At 42.7% G+C, this 25,021-nt stretch overlaps 2 protein-coding genes across 9 annotated transcripts in view; one reads left to right on the plus strand and one right to left on the minus strand.

The window, feature by feature from the left end:
* The window catches only part of LCK (LCK proto-oncogene, Src family tyrosine kinase), a 64,997-nt gene extending 48,321 nt beyond the window's left edge, over window positions 1-16,676 (minus strand). Inside the window, exon 1 of one of the 2 annotated variants that reach the window (XM_056556932.1) lies at window positions 16,374-16,676. The gene's annotated coding sequence lies outside the window, so the exon portion shown is untranslated. The remainder of the gene's footprint in view (window positions 1-16,373) is intronic. The other variant, XM_056556930.1, reaches the window with a different exon arrangement.
* Window positions 1-25,021, plus strand: part of LOC130355976 (myotubularin-related protein 9-like) — a 134,930-nt gene that overhangs the window by 44,915 nt on the left and 64,994 nt on the right. The window lies entirely within an intron of this gene.

Raw genomic sequence — 25,021 nt, forward strand, 5'->3', positions numbered from 1 at the left:
TATCTTGGTACCTAATGGCAGTCAGGCTACCTCTGGCAAGCACATGGAGGGCTGTGCGGCCCCCCAAAGAAATGCCACTGCACACCATTACTGACCCACCCCCAAAACGGTCATGCTGGAGGATGTTGCAGGCAGCAGGACATTCTCCACGGCGTCTCCAGACTGTCACATGTGCTCAGTGTGAACCTGCTTTCATCTGTGAAGAGCACAGGGCGCCAGTGGGGAATTTGCCAATCTTGGTGTTCTCTGGCAAATGCCAAACATCCTGCACGGTGTTGGGCTGTAAGCACAACCCCCACCTGTGGACATCAGGTTTTCATACCATCCTCATGGAGTCTGTTTCTGACCGTTTGAGTGGACACATACCCTGCTGGAGGTAATTTTGCAGGTCTCTGGCAGTGCTCCTCCTGCTCCTCCTTGCACAAAGGCGGAGGTAGCGGTTCTGCTGCTGGGTTGTTGCCCTCCCACGGCCTCCTCCACGTCTCATGATGTACTGGCCTGTCCCCTGGTAGCGCCTCCATGCTCTGGACACTATGCTGACAGACACAGCAAACCTTCTTGCCACAGCTCGCATTGATGTGCCATCCTGGATGAGCTGCACTACCTGAGCCACTTGTGGGGGTTGTAGACTCCGTCTCATTGAACCACTTGTGTGGGTTGTAGACTCTGTCTCATGCTACCACTAGAGTGAAAGCACCACCAGCATTCAAAAGTAACCAAAACATCAGCCAGGAAGCATAGGAACTGAGAAGTGGTCTGTGGTCACCACCTGCAGAACCACTTCTTTATTGTGGGTGTCTTGCTAATTGCCTATAATTTCCACCTGTTGTCTGTTCACAACAGCATGTGAAATTGTTGTCAATCAGTGTTGCTTCCTGAGTGGACAGTGTGATTTCACAGAGTGTGATTGACTTGGAGTTACATTGTGTTGTTTAACCCCTTAAGGACTCAGCCCATTTGGGCCTTAAGGACGTTTTTTCCTCCTCGCCTTCAAAAAATCTTAATTCTTTTATATTTTCATCCACAGACTAGTATGAGGGCTTATTTTTTGCAAGACCAGTTTTCCGTTGTAATGCCATCACTCACTTTACCATAAAATGTATGGCGCAACCAAAAAAATACTATTTGTGTGGGGAAATTAAAAAGAAATCTGCAATTTTGCTAATTTTGGAAGGTTTTGTTTTCATGCTGTACAATTTACGGTAAAAATGACATGTGTTCTTTATTCTTTGGGTCAATACGATTAAAATCATACCCATGATAATATACCGTGTTTATCGGCGTATAACACGCACTTTTTAGGCAAAAATTTTTAGCCTAAAGTCTGTGTGCGTGTTATACGCCGATACACCCCCAGGAAAGGCAGGGGGAGAGAGGCCGTCGCTGCCCGCTTCTCTCCCCCTGCCTTTCCTGGGGTCTAGAGCGCTGCTGTCGGCCCTTCTCACCCCCTGGTTATCGGCGCCGCTGCCCGTTCTGTCCCCCTGACTATCGGTGCCGGCGCCGATAGCCAGGGGGAGAGAAGCGGCACCGACAGCCAGGAGGAGAGAAGGGGCAGCGGCACCCATTGCCGGCACCGCTGCCCCGTTGCCTCCCCCCATCCCCGGTGGCATAATTACCTGAGTCGGGTCCGCGCTGCTGCAGGCCTCCGGCGTGCGTCCCCGGCGTCGTTGCTATGCGCTGAACGGCGCGGCGCATGACGTCAGTGCGCCGCGCCGTGCATAGCAACGACGCTGGGGACGCGCACACACGCACCCTCATTTTACCATGGATATTTGGGTAAAAAACTTTTTTTACCCAAATATCCTTGGTAAAATGAGGGTGCGTGTTATAGGCCGGTGCGTGGTATACCCCGATAAATACGGTACTTTTCTATTACTGTTGCGCTTAAAAAAATTTGCAAACTGTTTAACCAAATTAGTACGTTTAAAACCCCCCTATTTTGAAGACCTATAACTTTTTCATTTTTCCTTATAAGCAGCCTTATGAGGGCAATTTTTTTGCGCCGTGATGTGTACTTTTTATTGATACCATATTTACTTATATAAAACTTTTAATACTTTTTTTTATATATTTTTTTGAATAAAATGTTATAAAAAAGCAGCTATTTGGGACTTTTTTTTACGTTCATGCCGTCCACTCGTTAACATTTAATTTTAACCCCTTAACAACGCAGGACGTATATTTACGTCCTGCGCCGGCTCCCGCGATATGAAGCGTGATCGTGCCGCAATCCCGCATCATATCGTGCCGGTCCCGGCACTCATCAACGGCCGGGACCCGCGGCTATAACCACACATCGCCGATCGCGGCGATGTGCGGTATTAACCCTTTAGAAGCGGCGGTCAAAGCTGACTGCCGCTTCTAAAGTGAAAGTGACCCGGCTGCTCAGTCGGGCTGTTCGGGACCGCCGCTGTGAAATCGCGGCGTCCCGAACAGCTTACAGGACACCAGGAGGGCCCTTACCTGCCTCCTCGGTGTCCGATCGACGAATGACTGAGATCCAAGCAGGAGCAGTCAAGCGCCGATAATACTGATCACAGGCGTGTTAATACACGCCAGTGATCAGCATGAGAGATCAGTGTGTGCAGTGTTATAGGTCCCTATGGGACCTATAACACTGCAAAAAAAGTAAAAAAAAAGTGTTAATAAAGGTAATTTAACCCCTTCCCTAATAAAAGTTTGAATCACCCCCCTTTTCCCATAAAAAAAATAAAACAGTGTAAAAAAAATAAATAAATAAACATATGTGGTATCGCCACGTGTATAAATCTCCAAACTATAAAAATATATCATTAATTAAACCGCATGGTCAATGGCGTACGCGCAAAAAAAATTCCAAAGTCAAATAAAGCGTATTTTTGATCACTTTTTATACCATTAAAAAATGAATAAAAAGTGATCAAAAAGTCCGATCAAAACAAAAATCATACTGATAAAAACTTCAGATCACGGCGCAAAAAATTAGCCCTCATACCGCCCTCTACGTGGAAAATTAAAAAAGTTATAGGGGTCAGAATAGGACATTTTTAAACGTACAGTAACCCCCCGACCTACGATTGCCCCGACATATGATAAAATCGACATACGATGGCCTCTCAGAGGCCATCGCATGTTGATGTCAGCATCGACATATGATGCTTTTATATGTCGGGGCCATCGCATTAACTGCTATCCGACAGCGCAAAATGCTTAAGCTGCTGTCGGATAGCAGTTTAAGCATCCCTGGCAGGTTCGCTTACCTATTCCCGCTGCTCCGGGTCCACTTCGCGATCCTCCGGTGTCTTGCGCATCTTCTTCAGGGTCCGGGCCTTGCTTTCCGGCGTCGTTATTACGTCAGTACGCACGCCGCGTCGGCGCAGCAGCGTAATAACGTCACCAGAAAGCGAGGCCCGGACACCGGAGGATCGCGAAGAAGACACCGGAGCAGCGGGACAGCATTGGGAGCCCCTGGGACAGCATCGGGAGCGGTGAGGACCTGGTCCGGAGCGACGGGGACAGGTGAGTACAGCTTCCTATACTTTACATTGCACGGATCCCTCAACATACGATGGATTCGACAAACGATGGGTCGTTTGGAACGAATTACCATCGTATGTTGAGGGACCACTGTATACATTTTCCTGCATTTAGTTATGATTTTTTCCAGAAGTATGACAAAATTAAACCTATATAAGTAGGGTATCATTTTAACCGTATGGACCTACAGAATAATGATAAGGTGTAATTTTTACCAAAATATGCACTGCGTAGAAACGGAAGCCCCCAAAAGTTACAAAATGGCGTTTTTTCTTCGATTTTGTCGCACAATGATTTTTTTTCCCATTTCGCCATGAATTTTTGGGTAAAATGACTAATGCCACTGCAAAGTAGAATTGGCAACGCAAAAAATAAGCTATAATATGGATTTTTAGGTGGAAAATTGAAAGGGTTGTGATTTTTAAAAGGTAAGGAGGAAAAAACGAAAGTGCAAAAACTGAAAAACCCTTAAGTCCTTAAGGGGTTAATAGCTGGGATATATATGCACGCGGCGATACCAAATATGTATATAAAAAAAATTTTTTACACTTTTTGGGGGTGAAATTGGGAAAATGGGACAATTTACGTTTTTATTGGGGGAGGGTTTTTTTCAAATTTTTTTAAACTTTTTTCACTTATATATTTACACTTTAATAGTCCCCATGATTGCTAATATTGTTCAGTGCTATGCATAGGACATAGCACTGATCAGTATCATCGGTCATCTTCTGCTCTGGTCTGCTCGATCGCAGACCAGAGCAGAAGACCCATGGAAGGCAGTGGAGGCAGGTGAGGAGACCTCCGGCTGCCATGCTGGATGATCGGATCTGATCTGTATTGATCACGGCATCTGAGGGGTTAATGGCGGACATCCACGCGATCGCGGATGTCCGCCATTACAGGCGGGTCCCTGGCTGCTATCAGGGTTATGCATAGGACGTAAATGTACATCCTGGTGCATTAGGAATAAGGCTCATCAGGACATACATTACAGTGGGGATCAAAAGTTTGGGCACCTCAGGTAAAAATTTGAATTAATGTGCATAAAGAAGCCAAGGAAAGATGGAAAAATCTCCAAAAGGCATCAAATTACAGATTAGACATTCTCATAATATGTCAACAAAAGTTTGATTTTATTTCCATCATTTACACTTTCAAAATAACAGAAAACAAAAAAATGGCATCTGCAAAAGTTTGGGCACCCTGCAGAGTTAATATCTTGTACTGCCCCCTTTGGCAAGTATCACAGATTGTAAACTCTTTTTGTAGCCAGCCAAGAGTCTTTCAATTCTTGTTTGAGGTATCTTTGCCCATTCTTCCTTACAAAAGTCTTCCAGTTCTTTGAGATTTCTGGACTGTCTGTCACGCACTGCTCTTTTAAGGTCTATCCATAGATTTTCAATTATGTTGAGGTCAGGAGATTGTGAAGGCCATGGCAAAACCTTCAGTTTACACCTCTTTATGTAATCCCCCATGGATTTTGAGGTGTGTTTAGGATCATTATCCATTTGTAGGAGCCATCCTCTCTTTAACTTCATCTTTTTCACAGATGGCATCAAGTTAGCATCCAAAATTTGCTGAAATTTTATTGAATCCATTTTTCCTTCTACTCGTGAGATGTTCCCTGTGCCACTGGCTGCAATACAACCCCAAAGCATGATTGATCCACCCCCATACTTAACAGTTGGATAGAGGTTCTTTTCATTAAATTCTGTTCCCCTTCTTCTCCAAGCGTACATTTGCTCATTCCGGCCAAAAAGTTAAATTTTAACCTCATCGGTCCACAGAACTTGTTTCCAAAATGCATCAGGCTTGTCTATATGTTCATTTGCAAAGTTCAAACGCTGATTTTTGTGGGGAGGACGTAGAAGAGGTTTTCTTCTGATGACTCTTCCATGAAGACCATATTTGTACAAGTATCTCTTTATAGTGGAATAGTGTACCACAACTCCAGTGTTTGCCAGATCTTTCTGGAGGGATTGTGCAGTCAAACGTGGGTTTTGAATTGTTTTTCTCACAATCCTGCGAGCTGTTCTGTCTGAGATTTTTCTTGGTCTTCCAGATCTTGCTTTAACTTCCACTGTTCCTGATGACTGTCATTTCTTAATTACATTCCGAACAGAGGATATTGACATCTGAAAACGTTTTGCTATCTTCTTATAGCTTTCTCCAGCTTTGTGAGCGTTATCTATTTTCAGTTTCAGATTCCTAGACAACTGCTTAGAAGAACCCATGGTGCTGATTGTTGGGGCAAGATCAGATGAGTCAGGGCATTTAAAACCTTTGAGATTGACATCACCTGGTCTTCCCAGATGATAATTGAGAACAATCCATGACACTGGCAGGTCTCAGATTTGCAAAGGGGGCAGTGCATGCTATAAATTCTGCAGGGTGCTCAAACTTTTGCAGATGCCATTTTTTTGTTTTCTGTTATTTTGAAAGTGTAAATGATGGAAATAAAATCTAACTTTTGTTGACATATTATAATAATGTCTAATCTGTAATTTGATGCCTTTTGGAGACTTTTCCCTCTTTCCTTGGCTTCTTTATGCACAGTAATACAAATTTTTACCAGAGGTGCCCAAACTTTTGATCCCCACTGTGTGTATATATATATATATATATATATATATGTATATATGTATTTATTTATAGATATAATATATATATATATAATATATAATATATGTAATTGGTTAAATTACAAACATTTATACATTTTATTTAACCCTTTAATGATGAGCACTGTAAATGTACGGCGCTGCTAAGTGTCACTTCCCGGCAAAGTGTCACATCCCGGCAAATCGCCTATGGGGGTCCTGAGTGACCCAATTGCTCTGGTGACCCGATAGCCCGGAAAATAGGTATGATCAGAGCTGTCAGAGACTGGTTCTTAACCTGGGTTTGATCGAACCCCAGGGGTTCGGTGAGTCAGTCCCTAGGGTTCGGCAGGGGAAGTCGCAACAGGACAGGCAAACCAAGCAATTGCTTGGGGCCCCAAGCTTGCCCGGGCCCCGAGCAGAGCCGGTGTTTGCCCCTCCTGTAGCGACGGGGCAATTCCCCCCATCACTATTAACTCCCTGCGGCTCCCTGCGTTAAGTTTAAAAACGCAGGGCCGCCTTGACATAGCGTACGCCGGGACATCACTGGCGTCCCGTGCACCCATGGAAACAATGGCGCCGATGACCGGAGGATAGAGAAGGAGGAAGACGCGTGCTGGCCAGCTTCGTAAGTGACCAGCGGCACGTCATCTTCGGTGCTCCGACCACCCTACTGCTATAGCCAGAGCGGTGGTCATAGGACTGAAGTGGGCAGTACACAGGCATACAGCCTCCAACCATACACTGTATATGGGTGGAGGCTGTATGTCTGTGGGGGAACACTGCGTACATCAGTGGTCTTCAACCTGTGGACCTCCAGATGGACCTCTGCAGGTTGAAGACCACTGGCCTACATAATGTGGGGGAACACTGCCTGCCTAATGTGGTAGAACACTGCCTGCCTAATGTGGGGGAACACTGCCTGCCTAATGTGGGGGAACACTTCCTGCCTAATGTGGGGGAACACTGCCTGCCTAATGTGGGGGAACACTGCCTGCCTAATGTGGGGGAACACTGCCTGCCTAATGTGGGGGAACATACTGCCAGCCTAATGTGGGGGAACATACTGTCAACCTAATGTGGGGGAACACTGCCTGCCTAATGTTGGGGAACACTGCCTGCCTAATGTGGGGGAACACTGCCTGCCTAATGTGTGGGGAACACTGCCTGCCTAATGTGTGGGGAACACTGCCTGCCTAATGTGTGGGGAACACTGCCTGCCTAATGTGGGGGAACACTGCCTGCCTAATGTGGGGAACACTGCCTGCCTAATGTGGGGGAACACTGCCTGCCTAATGTGGGGGAACACTGTCTGCCTAATGTGGGGGAACACTGTCTGCCTAATGTGGGGGAACACTGCCTGCCTAATGTGGGGGAACACTGCCTGCCTAATGTGGGGGAACACTGCCTGCCTAATGTGGGGGAACACTGCCTGCCTAATGTGGGGGAACACTGCCATTGTTGCGAAAATGACATGAGAGTGGCACTTGCCAAGGTAAAGCCGCGCATTTCTGAACTGGTCTCTGAAAAATAACAGCAGAAGTCACACTGATTTGCAGTAAATATTCATTATGTTTTTGTGTGAAAATCATGTTTTCATGGATTTGTTCTTTGTTCTTAATGGTTTTGTTCATTTTGTGCACCTATGTATAAATATATACTTAAATATATACCTCCTATGTTTTGAATTTGAAAAAATCATATTTTATTTTTCCAATTAAGAGGGGTTCGGTGAATGCGCATATGAAACTGGTGGGGTTCAGTACCTCCAACAAGGTTAAGAACCACTGTCCTAAAGGATAGGAGCAAGATGGCAGGGGTGTCACCTCCTCCTATCCCCTGCGATTGGCCGATCAGGCTGATCGGCGAATCGCAGGGCAGGGGCTGGGGGTGTGTGTGTCAAAGTTGAGATCCCTGCTCTGCCCGCTCTGGAAGTCCGGGCAGAGCGTTGCAAAGATGGCGGCAGCATACAGCGGGGGACCAGCAGCAGACAGCGAGGGACCGGCGGAGACAGCGGGGGACTGGCATCGGGGAGGACTTGCAGCAGCAGAATGCAGCAGTGAAAATTTGGTAAGTGATCTTCACTGCTGCATTGTAGTTTCACAACTACAACTCCCAGCATGCCCAGATAGCCAAAGGCTGTCTGGGCATGCTGGGAGTTGTAGTTTTGCAACATCTGAAGGGCTACAGTTTGGAGACCACTGTATAGTGGTCTCCAAACTGTGCACTTCCAGATGTTGCAAAACTAATACTCCCAGCATGCCAAGACTGTCCAGGCATGCTGAGCGTTGTAGTTCGGCAACATCTGAAGGGCCAGATGTTGCAAAACTACAACTCCCAGCATGCCCTTCAGCTCTCCAGCCATGCTGGGAGTTGTAGTTTTGCAACAACTGGAGGCACACTGCTTGGGAAACACTGTCTGTTTCCTAACTCAGTGTTTCCCAATCTGTGTGCCTCCAGCTGTTGCAAAACTACAACTCCCAGCATGCACTGACAGACCATGCATGTTGGGAGTTGTAGTTTTGCAACAGCTGGAGGTACACTGGTGCAGAAACACTGCAGTAGTCTGTTACCTAACTTAGTGTTTCCAAACCAGTGTGCCTCCAGCTGTTGCATAACTACAACTCCCAGCATGCACGGTCTGTCAGTGCATGCTGGGAGGCTGGGAGTTGTAGTTTTGCAACAGCTGGAGGTTTGCCCCCCCCCCCCCTCATTTGAATTCACACGGCAGGTTTACAGTGAGTTTCCCGCTTTAAGTTTGAGCTGAAGCTAACTTTCCGCCGCAGCTCAAACTAACTTCGGGAAACTCGCTGTGAACCCGCCCGTGTGAATGTACCCTAAAAACACTACACTACACTACACCTACACAGAATAAAGGGTAAAACACTACATATACACCTCCCCCCCTACACTGCCCCCCCCCCAATAAAAATTTAAAACGTCTCATACAGCAGTGTTTCCAAAACGGAGCCTCCAGCTGTTGCGAAATAACTCCCAGTATTGCCGAACAGCCATTGACCAGGCATGCTGGGAGTTTTGCAACAGCTGGAGGCATCCTGTTTGGGGAACACTGCCTTGTCCGTCCCTATGTAAATCCCTAATTTAGGCCTCAAATGCACATGGTGTTCTCTCACTTCAGAGCCCTGTCGTATTTCAAGGCAACAGTTTAGGGACACATATGGGGTATTTCCGTACACAGGAGAAATTGTCTAACAAATTTTGGGGGGCTTTTTCTCCTTTTACCCCGTATGAAAAGGTAAAGTTGGGGTCTACACCAGCATGTTAGTGTACAATTTTTTATTTTTACACTAACATGCTGGTGTTGCGCCATACTTTTCATTTTTACAGAGGTAAAAGGAAAAAAAAGAGCCTCAAAATTTGTAACATAATTTCTCCTGAGTACGGAAATACCCCATTTGTGGGTGTAAAAGCCATATGGTGCTCCTCTTCTGAGCATTGTAGTTCACCTGCAGAGCACTTTACATCCACATATGGGATATTTCAATACTCAGAAGAAATTATGTTACAAATTTTGGGGGGCTTTTTCTCCTATTACCCCTTGTAAAAATGAAAAATTTGGTATAACACCAGCATTTTAGTGAAAAAAATAAAAAAATGTCATTCTCACGTCCAACTTTATCGAAAATTCGTCAATCACCTGTGGGGTGTTAAAGGCTCACTATACCCCTTGTTACGTTCCTTGAGGGGTGTAGTTTCCAAAATTGTGTGCCATGGTTTTTTTTTTTTTTGCTGTTATGGCACCATGGGGGCTTCCTAAATGAGACATGCCCCCCCAAAAAACATTTCAGCAAAATTCGCTCTCCAAAATCCCATTGTCGCTCTTTCCCTTCTGAGCCCTCTGCTGCGCCCGCAGAACACTTTACATCCACATATGAGGTATTTCCTTACTCGAGAGAAATAGAGTTACACATTTTGGGGGACATTTTTACCTATTACCCCTTGTAAAATGAAAAAAAATGGGTTTACAAGAACATGTTAGTGTAAAAAATAGAGATTTTGAATTTTCTCCTCCACTTTGCTGTTATTCCTCTGAAACACCTAAAGGGTTAACAAACTTTCTGAATGTCATTTTGAATACTTTAAGGGGGGCAGTTTTCATAATGGGATCCATTATAGGGTATTTCTAACATAAAGACCCTCAAATTCACTTTGAAGCTGAACTGGTCCCTGTGAAAAATTCCGATTTTGAAATTTTCATGAAAAATTGGAAAATTGCTGCTAAACTAAAAAGCCCTATAATGTCTTCAAAAAGTAAAAACATGTCAACTTTATGATGCAAACACAAAGTAGACATATTGTATATGTGAATCAACATATAATTTATTTGGAATGTCCTCTTTTCTTACAAGCAGAGAGCTTCAAAGTTGGAAAAATGACATTTTGGACTTTTTCCCCAAGAAATAATGCAAGTATCGACAAAAATTTACCACTAACATAAAGTAGAATATGTCACGAAAAAACAATCTCGGAATCAAATTCATAAGTTAAAGGGGTATTCCAGGCAAAACCTTTTTTTATATATATCAACTGGCTCCGGAAAGTTAAACAGATTTGTAAATTACTTCTATTAAAAAATCTTAATCCTTCCAATAGTTATTAGCTTCTGTAGTGGAGTTGCTGTTTTCTGTCTAACTGCTCTCTGATGACTCACGTCCCAGGAGCTGTGCAGCTCCTATGGGGATATTTTCCCATCATGCACAGCTCCCGTGACGTGACATCCTCATTGAGCAGTTAGATAGAAAACTTCAGAAGCTAATAACTATTGGAAGGATTAAGATTTTTTAATAGAAGTAATTTACAAATCTGTTTAACTTTCCAGAGCCAGTTGATATATATATAAAAAAAAGTATGTTATGTGGACCGGGGGGGGGGGGGAATCTTTCATTTTGTTTGTTGTTTTCTCTTCCATATTTCTATTCTTTATGATGTGAATATTATTGATGTGTCATCATTCCCTTTTTAACCGTTATATTTTTAGAGTTGGTGGTGACACCGTACATCCTCTTTTGGGCCATTGGAAAGCAAGTTGAAATATAGCTAATAACTACATAGAACTTGAGATTAAGTATAAAATAGGTATAATAGATCAAAATGTGGTATTTATCCCTAGGATTTTCAAAAGGCCTAGTCAGCCACCATGAATGAAGTAGTCAGCAGGGGAAGTTGTTGCTTGATAGTACTGGCACCCCCCTCCCCCAGCAAGTTTCTGGTAACCACAAGAAAAGTTTAAATGGGCAATGTACATCTTGGCAAAACATTAACCTTTCTAATATACTTCATAATAAAATGTTATTTACTTTTTTTTATAGAAATCATGGCTATGTAACCACAAGAAAAGTTTAAATGGGCACTGTACAAAAACTTTTAATATGTTGTACATCTTGGCAAAACATTAACCTTTCTAATATACTTAAATTTCCTTTCTATAGAAATCATGGCTATGTAAAATCATGGCTTATAAAACATGGCAAAAGGAGAGTTGGCTGGTAATTTTTTTTAAATTATTTTTTTCTACTTTCTCCTCTGTCTGTTCCCCTCTTTGAAGTTTTTGGTATTAAGAAAAAAAGCATATTGTAGCAATTTTTTCTTGTTCTTAATCAAAATACACATTTCATTTTCAGAGCAATGGAGGCAGTCCCCAGTCTTTTAAATGGGCACTGTCACCAACATTTGTTTTATATGTTGTAGTATTTATGTACTACCACATATCTCTAATATAGTTTTTTTAATTAAAATGCTTTAATTTACAATGGAAAACCGGCCACTAGGGGGTCTCTCTCCTAGTGGCGGGCTGCAGGCTGGCGTGACGTCACGCTTGAATTCGGACCGATGCCGGCCGGGCATCGGTCCTAATTCATTTAGCCTGTGCTCGCTCCCTGCCTGTCAATCAGACAGGTGGGAGCTAGTGCTGTGAAAGCGGGGGCTGCGCGCATTGGCTACCTAGCCTTGTGCGCCGGGCCCGCCTCCCGACATACGCGCGGCAGCACGCAGTGCTGCGCTGCTGTCTTGGACATAGGGAGTTGTAAGGTATCGGGGTAGCGGGTAGCGCTTTATAGGGAGTTTTTTGGAGGCAGGCCGGGGGGGGGGGGGGTTGGGGGCGATGGGGGAGATTTGCACTGCGGCTGTGGTCTTATAAGGAACTGGGGGGGGGGTTATGGGGGGGAGCGGGGCGCCGTGACCGTTACATTACAAGATTGTTTTCATCACAGGGTGCCTCTAGTTGTTTCACCACTACAAGCTGGGAGTTGTAGTGGTGAAACAGCTGGAGGCACCCTGTATAGGTGAACTAAGGGCGGAAGTCGGCCCCCCCAGCAGGCATCAGTGACGTCACGCCTGCTGGGGAAGTCTGCTTGGTAGTGAGCACACTACCAGGCAGACATAAAGTTATTTCTAAGATAGTAAAAAAAAAAAAGGCAGGGAGGGGGTTAGGGATAGATGGGCAATAGGCAGGGACAGAAAAAAAAATATAGGATGGTGGGAGCTACTCTTTAAGCAATGCTTCTCTGTTCTGGAGACCATCTTCATTTATCAGAAAATGAAAATAGCATACTTGGAAAATACAAATTGCTCGGAAACTGCTGAACGGATTTTTTCCTCAGGTAAAGTGCGTTTAAAACTTTTCATTTACTTTGCAGTTTTTAGATGAAAATACTTCGACCAACTCATATACTTAAACCTTGCAAATTCGAGAAATAAATCACATGGTGACCACAAAAAGACAACGTGAAACATGTTCATCACAAGATGACCCTGTTATAAGTATAACCAAAATGTTTGACCAAAGGACATTGAATAGGGCCAATATGTCTTAGTGTGTTAGTAATTCCAATAACATTTCTGAGAAAATTCTAAAATTCACAATTTAAAGGGAAAATGAAGCAGCATTACCTGCACCTATCTGCTTTTACAGGGTAATAGTGCAGGTGATGCTGGTTTACCATTTTTTTTATTTTTTTGCGCTGTTAAAAAGTTATATAGAAAAATCCTAATATGCAAATCATCTTCTTTGTGTTCTTGGGGTGATCCCCAGCCCCTTGGTAGACTGTTCTGCCTGAGTGCATCGGCTCTGTGATACCCCTCCCCCCCCCCATCCTTCATAAATATGCATTTTCTTTTCTCTAGGAAGTTGCCAATTTATTTTTAGATCTTTATTATCACATATGGCCCAATTCTGTAAGTGGGCTTATGCCGCTTCCCGACAATATCCAGAAGAGGGGAGCAGCGTGGCTTCAGAAAAGGGGTCATCTTTGAAACAGAAGAATATTAATATTTGGGGTGTATCAAAGGGCTGGTGCAATGGGCAGAGCAGTGCACCAAGAGGCTGGGAAAAGCCCCAAGTACACCAAGAAGATGATTTGCATGTTAGTATTTCTCTCCATAATTATGGAACAATACGGAACATTACGGAGTAATGCTACTGTCAGTTTCCTTTTAAATGAAAGCTAAAAGTTAGCAAAAAGCAAAACGTAAGAAAAGAAATAACTTTCACTATTTTCCCCATGTATAAATTTTTCCTTCTTCTGAATTATAACTCAGAACTCCTAGATTGAGGTCTAAACCCTCTTCTCGGATTCTAACTAGAGATGAGCGAACTTACAGTAAATTCGATTCGTCACGAACTTTTCGGCTCGGCAGTTGATGACTTTTCCTGCATAAATTAGGTCAAGCTTTCAGGTGCTCCGGTGGGCTGGAAAAGGTGGATACAGTCCTTGGAGACTCTTTCCTAGGAATGTATCCACCTTTTCCAGCCCACCGGAGCACCTGAAGGCTGAACTAATTTACGCAGGATAAGTCATCAACTGCCGAGCCGAGAAGTTTGTGACTAATCAAATTTACTGTAAGTTCGCTCATCTCTAATTCTAACATATATACATACTTAAGAATTTTATTTATAATCGCAATGGATGTGTCTGCCAAAACAAAGAAGATAATGCAGGCCAGCCAGAAATAAGGTAACAGGATAAAGCTTGCCCTCTCTATTCATAGATATGCATGTGCATTTCTTTGTTTCTACTGAAGAAGAAGTGGCACTGTTAGGCCCTGTTCACACTACGGAATCTCCGCTCGCTGAATTTCGCGAGCGGAGATTCCGCCGGGTGGCCGCCGCCGTAGGAGCTTCGGTGCTAGGGCCGCGGGGTGCTGAGCCGTCACCATTGACGGCTATGCAGTGCTCACGGAATCCGCGCAAAGAATGAACATGTTCTTTCTTTGCGCGGAACTATTTCAGCAGGAGACCCATTCACACTAATGTTAAGTTCACACCGCGGAATTCCACTCGCAAAGTTTCGCTCGTGGAATTCCGTAGTGTGAACATAGCCTTATGGGGCACAATAGACTGTTATTAGCAGATCTTATTTTATGATTATTTCTTATTAGTATTTTTATCTTATATTGTACTTTCAAGGGCAAAGGAAATCCGCAAAACTAGTAGAAAATAAAATGGTGACATAAAAGCTACAACTGTCTTTAAGTCTAATTGTTGGTTCTCTGGGCTTAATATTCTGGCCTTGTGATATTCCATACTGCTTTAAAGTTCTATGCTGGAAGCATGTATAAAAGTGTTGGTTTATTATACTTTATGCTAAATTAAAGGAATATTTAAATTAAATCTCATCTTTCATCTGTTACAAGACTTTACGACTAGATAAGTCCTTGCAGCCTGTTACACAACCTTTAACTTAATGACAATCTCACAATTACAAATGTTTTCATTGGGTAGGATATAGCATGTGATCAGATGATGTCCACCATCAAACCTTATTGGCCTATGTATGGTCATTTTATGGCTTCATAAACACACTGCAATATATTCTAAAAGTATCTGAACAAACAGTTTTAGTTGCTCAATGTTGTCCAGTTGGCCCAACCAGATTTACATGCACTCTTAGTATTTACTTTGTTGCCTGTGAATTGAAAGTTGGCATGGTTTTATCTTTTTTTTATTGCAAAAAATGTGTTGTCACTGACAATAAGTGTAAAGAAGTTTCTTCAAAATGTTACAGATATATTTGCTAGTTCTATTAGCATGTTAGTTTTCAAAGTCAGCCTTAGGCATTTCATCTCTGTTTGTATTAATGTGACAATGAAACGAACTAGCATACAAGAAAAATGCATGCTAATAAAAAAGTAAAGGCCTCCATACACATAAATGAAAAGTCTGCCGAACTTGCCTTTTGATAGCACTGTCTAATGTGGATGGTGGCCTTACAACTCTCCCCCCCAACTGATGATGTAGGGGGAAAGAAGGATCAGCGTTTTGGATTTTAACTGCCCGATCCTTTTGTGTTCAGAGAGATAAGACGCCATCAGAGCTGTCTCAGAGCGGTTCACCTTCTCTCTTCCTATTCAGAACACATGAATGTTTGCCAAGGCCAATGTTCATGTGTATGGATGGGTTAGGAGAGATAGCTGCAAACCGAATGAACATTCAGCTGACAGCTATTGAATGTATACTGGTATCTTAAGGGCGTGTTCACATGTTCAGATTCTTTGTTGCAATTATCTAATACACAGGAACAGATCACAAATGGAGGACTACTCTTCTTAAATCAATTCTTGGCTTTTTATTCAATATTTGCAATTAAAATCCTGAATGTGTGAACACACCCTGAGTATTTTAGCCAATTAAATGTTGACTTGATCGCTATCTAATACCTTTGGGCACCAATAAGTGCGCAACTCATCTGAACTTGATATGACAAACATCATTAAAGCAACAACAATAGAAGAGATGCACCCAAGTGCACAAGTATTTGTCAGCATGTATGATTCGAGGGGGACTAATGCACTTTAGTATTGTTTTAATGCCAAGTTACCTACATGAAATGAACATGTATTAATAGGTATGCTTTTTCTGGTGGTAGGTCTGAATACCTTTCAACATCCTCCCTGGCTCAGCCATCTTGTGAAATAGATGAGGGAAAGCTGCCATTTTACACAATCAATATATAGTATAATATAGTCTATGCTAGGCTAGAATTATTCCTGCAATGATTTCCGAAAAGCAATTTGGTCTAAAATGAAGCATGGCACGGTTTATCTATACATCACAACGGTAATGCACATTTTCCCAAGAAAATAACATTTAAGAGAAAATGATATTGTTGCAGAACAACTGTGTGGGGTGTAATAATGTAGACACACTTGACAGCACATTGGAAATGGTTAATTAATACTGTGTGTATAGAATGTATGTACTCACAGTTGGGCAACATTAGTAGACATTAAGATATTTACCTGTAAGAAGAGCACTGTAGTTCCAGTTAAGGAATGATCACCATTGCCCATATAGTCTGTACTCCATGTATGTAGCTTCAAAATGTTCTTTTCCACAAATTGGCCTCCTGTGCTGACCTTCGTCTTATGTTTCTCCAATATTTGGCCCGAGTATTAAATGTCCTTTATCATTTTCTCTTTTCATACAGCTTTTAGCAACCACTTGCTTGCTTTTTCCACCTTCTCTCTACTGCATACTATTCTCTCCTTCCTTTCTCTTGGTTTACTTTGCTTCTGTTTGTCTCCTTCTCATTGTTACCTGACTTCCTGCTGAACACCCATGCTACGACCACAAACACATGCTAATTTCGTATAGCTGAAATATCTGTAGCACAAAACCATAGCTAATGTTTTTATACACTCTGTATGGTCATTGCTTAGATATTTCTGACCAGTATCATCCACATTGGTTCAAGAAAAATCAAAGAAATCAAACACAGCCACCAAATTCTCAGTTCTCTATTTTTACTGCTTAGAATTGTTGGTTTGGTTGTAACACAAAAGCACAGGCTTCCTATTCATAGCCACCTACTTCTACATACTTGAACCTCTTTCGCACCATGTGAAACAGTTAGTGGTAAGATATATATTTGTTGGGTTTTTATTAGTTTGGTCAGCAGTGTAAATTACAGTCTATCGAATAAAACCTGTCATCATACATTGTTAATCTACTAGATGGCAAAACAACCCTTGCGAAGTATCTGCCACCTGTCCTTAGTTTCGAGAAAAGAAATGATTAATTCCCAACATTGCAGTCAGAGTACACCAGAGAAAAGCTTCCCATCTCAGGAATACAAGGCTCTCTAAACACTTACGCAGTGGTTTCCGTTATAAATATATCTCACAAAACAATATCACAACAGTTACATAACAGACACCAGTATTGATTAATTAACTGCTTTAGGACCATATTGGGATCCATCAGGTTCTGCCGAGGTGTCAATCATTTTTATGGGAAAAATATGGCTACACGCAGCGCACAGCGTAATTGTCAACAATTACAGAATCTGCTACATAGACTCCAGACTGAGCCTACAACATAGAGGTGAACATAACCTAACACCCATAATATGTAATATGCTGTCTTTGTAGAAATGCATGTCAATACGTTTAACAAGTTAACCATCACAGCATCCTAGGGCAGGCAGATGCATAGTTTCACTGCTTTTGATCTTCTCTAGTCTAGACTTCATTTAGACCAGCACAGACCAGAACTACAGACTCCGTATTTTAATGTCATGTCAGATGCTGGAGAACTGATTAAAGTGTCCCATAACATTTAAATGGACACTGTCACTTAGAAAAACCTTTGACAGGTCACTGGGACATGTGAAAGGTTTTGATCGGTCTTGGTCTAAGTGTTGAGATCCCCACCGATCAGGAGAATGAGACAAGACAAGTGTGTGGCACTACTATTCACTTTTTGGCTTTTATCGATCTTTGTCTCGCTGTTCCATTGACTTTTCCATATTCTTCAGCCTCTCTGCCAGCAGATGTAAAGTAGCATAAAGGACATCTACAATGTTAGTCTTAGATGTGGAGACAGGTCAGTGGATGGGGTGACAAGGAGAATGGAACATCTCAGCTGGGAATCATTGAGTAACAGGAAGTGACTGGGAGTTTGGAAGATAACCCTTTTAATATTGATGAAGACAGAGCACGGAACGGGTTTCAATAGTAAGACCCTAGTGCAGTTTTTCCCAACCAAGGTGCCTACAGATGTTTCAAAACTACAAATCCCAGCATGCCTGGACAGCCTTTGACAGCCTAAGGCTGTCCAGGCATGCTGGGAGTTGTAGTTTTGCAACACCTGGATTGGGAAACACTGCCCTAGTAGAAAATGTTAGAAAGCCCTACGCTAGATGCAATTGATGCCGAATAATATCATTACACACCCAAGTCACCTCCAAGTCATCTTTCTTTTAAACTAAATTTTGATGATATTTATGGGTATAGAATAATTAGAATCATCTGATAAGTGTCTGATCTGTAAAGGCCCTTTCACATGTGCCGATTATATGGCAAATGTGCGTTCCGAGCAATGTTTGTTCTTGATTGTTGGACTGTGTAAAAGGGCCAGCATTTAGCTGAGGAACAACAAACACTTCTAAATTAACTCAGGCTATATTCTCAAACTACCCCTAACACTCCTCCCACCCTTTCAAAAAATTGTCAGAGCTGTAAAAAGTTCTGTATCATACCTTTATTCTTGTTCACGTAGTGCAATCTCCCAGCAGGAGAAAGTGGGCGTTTCCCAGCAGGCATGGCACCACTGAAGCCTGCTGGGGAAACACTTCCGCCCTCACATCGTTGCAGTGCTGTGATAAATAGAAGACCTCAAGCTCTGTGCAGCAGCTTTCAGTCTGTGTATCTTTCAGTGAGGCTCTTTGCAGCTTTCAGTGAGGCTCTTTGTAGCTGTCAATTAAGCTCAGTGCAGGGAAACGCTTCCTGAGTTTGGTCTCCTGCCATTACAAGCAGGAGACCAAAATCTGAGATTTTGATCAGACGGAATGTGTTCTGGCCAAGAAGGGAGACCCCCTGGTGGCCAGAAGTATACAGTAGAAAACTAACACAAAACGTTGTTTTTTTTTTTGTTTTTTATGGAAGCAAATAAAAAAAGTTATTTCTTTGGCATAAGGAATCAAATATTAAAAATCATGTTTAATGACAGTGCCCATTTAAATCACAAATAAAAATCGAGGACACGTGTAAAACAGTGGTGTGCAGGCGAAAACTTCAAATAGGACCGCACAGACAATTCTAATGTCCGGTTAACAAGCACCAAATCACTGAGATCAGCGTTTATTTCTCCTAGCCTGTCTGCTTGTGTAAAATGGCCCTAATGCTTTAGCTGATAGGTGATAAGTTGTCATTACAGGAATCCCCTTTTAAGTACATATACAGTGTATGGCTGGAGGCTGTATGTCTGTGTACTGCCCCGCTTCAGTGTTCCGACCACCGCTCCTCCTGGGACTGGAGGAGAGGTGGTCGGAACACTGAAGATAATGTGCTGCCAGCTGGTGCTGTTGACTAACCATGCCGGCCGGCGCGCATCCTCCTCGTCAATGCTCTACTCCTCCGTTGCTATGGGTGCACGCACGGGACGTCAGTGATGTCCCTGCATGCGCTACCTCCCGGCGGCCCCTGCGTTTTAAAGTTAACGCAGGGGCCGCCACAGAAAGGTAACTGAGACATCCTTGTGACCCGAAAAGATCTTTCGGGACACAGGGATGTCCAGAATGTGACAGGGTCCCCTGCGGGCTGCTCAGTGGCAGCCGCGGATCCCCCCCATGGCTTGATTAGGGTGTGCCCAGGCACAACCGGCACACCCTGTGCGAACGCCTATGCAACAATCCACATCCCAAGCTTGTGAATAGAGGTTCCGCAACTGTTCAAATGTAATGGAAAACTTCTGCATAGATTTTTGCTGCTATTGTGGAAAGAAATCAATGTCACATATTTAAAACAAAAACTCTGAGGATTAGCCCCACTAAAGTATAATGGAGCTATTAGTCCTGGACTTCTGCTGCACAGTCATGGACATTGTGGGAGATTTATCAAAACCTGTCCAGAGGAAAAGAAAGTTGACACACATGTTTGCGTTTCAGTTGAGGTAATATAAAAAGTTGAGAACATTTGTAAATACTTTATAAGCATGGCTGCATGCACTAATGTCAGCAATACTTCATTGTAACTAACTTTTGTCTGTCACTAGCTTATGCTATACATAAAGCTGTTTTTTTGGGGTGGCATACTAAGTAACTGTAAAGACCCCAGTTTCCTAGGAGTCCCAATCACTGATAGAGCCCTACAAGTAACCTCATAGTGGAATTAGGAAGTATTCCTCTTCTCTAACACAGAACAGTGAAGCTTTTATTTAACTGCCACATTTACAAAAGTAATGCCACTCAAACCGATTTCAAAGTTAAAGCTAGACCACAAATCCAGCACTTGTGGATGGATTGCGGAAGCATTATGGATGCTGTCATGGGTGACTAATGTGGCTAGAACTTTAGGTGGAACTGTTGTAGGTGAGAAGCAGGGCCGGACTGGGACCAAAAATAGTACCAGGCACTTTAGCCTATGCACTCAATTTTTTTGGTGTGGGTCCGACTGCTGAGATTGACCATTCACTTCCTTTCAAGTGGCTCTCTGGCTGTTGCAAAACTACAACTCCCATCATGCCTGAGGTACAGTTTCATCCATCATCACTGTAGTACTTAATAGTGACTGCAGAAGTAATGGGACAGTCGGACAGCATACACAATGATATTAGTGACTCACAGGTGCCGTCTTCTCTGTAGTCATTCCTTTTATTTTTCATCTGGTCCAGATACCAGTACTTTTTCGTGCTACATCTAAACTTTAAACCAGAAAATAATACTGCTACACACTGTGCCCCAGAAAAAAATACTGCCACACACTGCCTCTGAATATAACCCTGCCACACCATGCCTTCTGAAAATAATACTGCCATAATACTGCCATACACTGTTTCTTCTCAGTTTGGTTGAATACCACTCCTGTATTGTCCTTCTCCAGATCCCTGGGCCCCCTCCTTCAGACTTGTTTGTACCCCCCCTCCCGACCCCTTAGTCCTTCTACAGACCCATCTGTTCACTCCTCCTTCAGACTCCTCTTCCCCCAGACCCCTTAGTTCTCCTCAAGATCCATCTGTTTCCTCCTCCTTCAGACTCCTCTGTCCTCTCAGACCCCTAAATCCTCCTTCAGACCGTTAAGTCCCACCCAGATTCCTCTGTCTCCTTCTCCCCCAGACCCCTATGTCCCCCCAGACTCCTCCCTTCTCCTCCTCTGCCCCCCTTGACCCTTCTTCACCACACTCCTTTACCCCAGCAAGCCACCGCACCACGCCCACCCCTGTGTGTGTTTTTTTGCAATTTAAGTGAGCTGGAGTGGTAACCACTCTTAGCCATGCACCCCTCCATATCCACATGGAGGTTTTTAGATTGATAGCTGGATCCTGCATACACCCAGTTAGAGGCTTTATGCCCCCAAAAAAGTGAGTAGAGTAATAGTGTTAAGGATCCCATTTGAAATGACGCCTCCTCCATTTGGTGTATGAGGGTCACATTTTGATTTAAAAAAATGCAGCCTCAATTTCACTTTTTTGATCAAATATAGAGTGCTGCTCCAACTTCTTTGTGTATTTAGTTCTTTAAATGATAGTTGGTATTTCTGTTTGACTCTGTTAGATTAAAACCTTTGATCGCCTATTTCCTCCCACATTCATGAGTTATTTTCACGCTAAGGATAACCACAAAGACATTCTCATTGCACATGCATTTATGAAAATAATGGTTATACATACAACCACACAAGAACCAGATCTAGTATGTTAGAGTTTTGAGGGCAGAGTTTTACAGGAAGTAGCATCTTAATAGAGTTCCCTTCTGAGCCATGTGAACAAAGTATCAATAATGTGCATCCCATGCCATCAATGAGCACTGTTGTCCATTTTGCTTGGCTCTATATTACTGCACCACCTCAACATCCTCATTTGCGGGTCATACACAACTCCAAACCAGACAAGGCTCATCCCCTGCCACTGATCCCATGAGTAATGCAAACCAGTAGTCAACAGATACAGTTACCTTTGTTATTTAATTGTCAATTATGCACAATTCTGTCACAAGTATTACACAAGGCGTAGACTAACACCAAACCTCCCTTCATAGGAAAACATTGCAGATTGTTGGCAAACCCCTGATCCATCTAGTCTACCCTTCTTTCCCTTTTATTGTTACCTTGGGATATATATATATATTTTTTTTCACTTTTTATATAATGTAGATAATAACATAAAATTAATAGTTGTAATATAAACTGGTGTTTTAGGTGTAATAATGCTCTATACTTCTTACCATTGGGAGTCCCTCCACTGCCCAGAACACTGTCTTGTCCCTGCAGCTGTTGCCTGTGTGTGTTTCTGTACTGAGACAAAATACAGGAAATGTGGGCAGGACATGCAGGGCTCTGTGCCTGCCCTGTGAGCTGGGGGTTTGTCACAGAGCCTCAGTGCACAGAGCAGTCAGGACGTTCGCACATAAGATGTGAGGGCAAGCAAGGAAACACCCCTACTCTTCAGTACTGCAAGCAGTTTATGTAATATAAACAAGATAATTATGATTCATAAGTTTATGAAAACCAGGAGTTAAATGGGTGATCCAGTGGTTTGGCCATTGCACAGTAAATAAAATAAAAACCTTTACACACAGCGTTCCCTTGGTGCCTCCGGTATCTAACTCTGGTCCCTGGCCACAAATCGTGGTGCCTGGGCCCGAAATTATGTCTGGGCCCAGAGTGTCACACTGCCACTGGCCAATGTCCCGCCTCAGCCAGTAATTGGCTGATGGCAGTATAAATACAACACTGTATATATTCATATATATTGAACATGTCAGGTATGTATGACTTACTACTCTTGGTCCATGCTTATCTGCATCAATTCTGGATGGTCACCAGAACTAACACAGATTTTGGCACAAAATTATTAGAGAAATACAAGTCAAATCTGATACATGTGAACTCCCTGAGGCTGGGTTCACACTAGGGAGTCATGTACCTGACCATGTACCTGTCAATCTTCTTCTGTAGCCCTGCCCCTGTAGAAATGGTACACTAGATGAAGATATTGGGAGAAGATGAAGTCCGACCACTCGGACGCACCCAAGAGAATGAGAACTACAGAGTGATTAAACCTAAAGTAACAGTGCTAGTTGCACACTTGTCCTTTATTTTTATCTTTACTTGTATTGATTAATAATTTTTCCATTGTTACTCTAGTCCTACCTTGGACTTAATAGTTACCTGTTGTTCTACATAAATTACCATTGAGGGGTTGATCGTTGCCCACGTGTAATCTTGCGATAATATCCTTGTATCATGCATGTATATTATTTTATGTGATGGATCCCCTCATGTAAGAGATGTCATGACTGTTCAATGCTATGTTAAAAATGTCTTTTATGTTTTAAAAACCCAATAAAAAGATTGTAAAACAGATGAAAATATTGGAACATGAATATAGAAGAGCCAGGCTCTGTTCACACATTGCCTTTTTTTTTTTTTTTTTTTTGTTGAAAAAAAAAGGCATGTTAAAAATGTAATGTGTGAACACAGCCTCACATTTTATGGGTGCTCTTTTTTGTTTTTCAGATATGTGTAACTTGTGGACTATGTCACATTTGGTGGACTACATTTGGTGGACTACATTAATGGCCAGTGCTTTGTTTTTGTTTTTTAAAAATTGCTTACGAGGGTTAAGTGGGGGTATTTGTTCTGCAAGGTTGCGTTCACATTGGGTAAATCTCACTGAATCTCCACTCGCAGAATTCAGCAAGCGGAGATTCAGTCTGGCAGCCGCCGCTGAAATTCTTCAGCGGTAGGACTGCGCTGCACTGCACCCTCACCATTGACAGCTAAGCAGTGCTCGCGGAATTCTGCTCAAAGAATGAACATGCTCTTTCTTTGAGCAGAACAATTTTAGCCTCTGAAATTGCTCAGTGTGAACGGGTCTTGCAGAAGACCCATTCACACTAATGTTAAATTTCACCGTGTGAATTCCACCCACGGAATTCCACGGGAATTACCTAGTATGAACTTTAGAGGCTTATTAGCAGAAGCTGTCTGATAGACTGTGTCCGGTAATAAGCCAGGGATTAGCATTAGCCCGTCAAGTGGCTATCGCTAACCTCACCTACTGCCACAGGGCTACCGGTAAGAGCCATGTCAAAAATGGTGCTCTGGTGCAGTAGCAGGCTGGCATTACTTAGGCTGTAAACACTGTGACAAATAGGGCAATATACTACACTGCGTCAATTCACCCTGTAACTATTTGCAGTATTTCCCAGTCCAGTGGGGGCTCACTGGTGATTTTAATGTAGTTAGTTTTATTAAAACCATAAATAACATGCTTTCTCTATGGAAAATATCCAAGACTAGATAAAAATCGATTTTGTTGGGAATCTCCGAAAGATTTGGATTAATCTTAATCCCAAACTTTTGATATTCATTTTATGTGAATTAAATACAGGGGCAGGTACTCCTATCAAAAGCAAGACTGTATGCCTCACTGCTCGGTTCAGACTCACTGGGCATGGCACAAAGTGAATTAAGTGCTAAAATAATGTTTTTAGACATATGAGAATGAGTATTGATAACATTTTGATTGGTTGCAGAGGTTTCTACCACAAGAACGTTTTCATAGATTTGTCAATGCATCTTGTGCAAGGTTTTCTACAAACGTGTGACTGATGCTTGAAGTTTCTGTAATTTTTTTAATATAAATCATGCAAATCATATAAATATAAACTTGAAGGGATTGTAAAAAAAAAAATCCATTGTTTAAATCAAGCTTCTTTTCCTGAAATCATGACAGGCAGGATACAGTTACAACTGACACGTCTATTATAATGCTGGAAGTAGATAACTCAGGATCCATGACTGAGGCCTCCTCCCTTTCCCAGCCTTTGCACTATGTACACAATACTGAGAAGCCAATGGATCATCTCAGACAATAGTTTTTAATGTCCATGAGGCTGCTGAAAAGCACATCTCTTAATGCTGATAATAGACCGTTGTAACAGCTC

The sequence above is a fragment of the Hyla sarda genome, chromosome 2 (genome assembly GCF_029499605.1).
Source record: "Hyla sarda isolate aHylSar1 chromosome 2, aHylSar1.hap1, whole genome shotgun sequence".
In the NCBI taxonomy this organism is placed as follows: Eukaryota; Metazoa; Chordata; class Amphibia; order Anura; family Hylidae; genus Hyla; species Hyla sarda.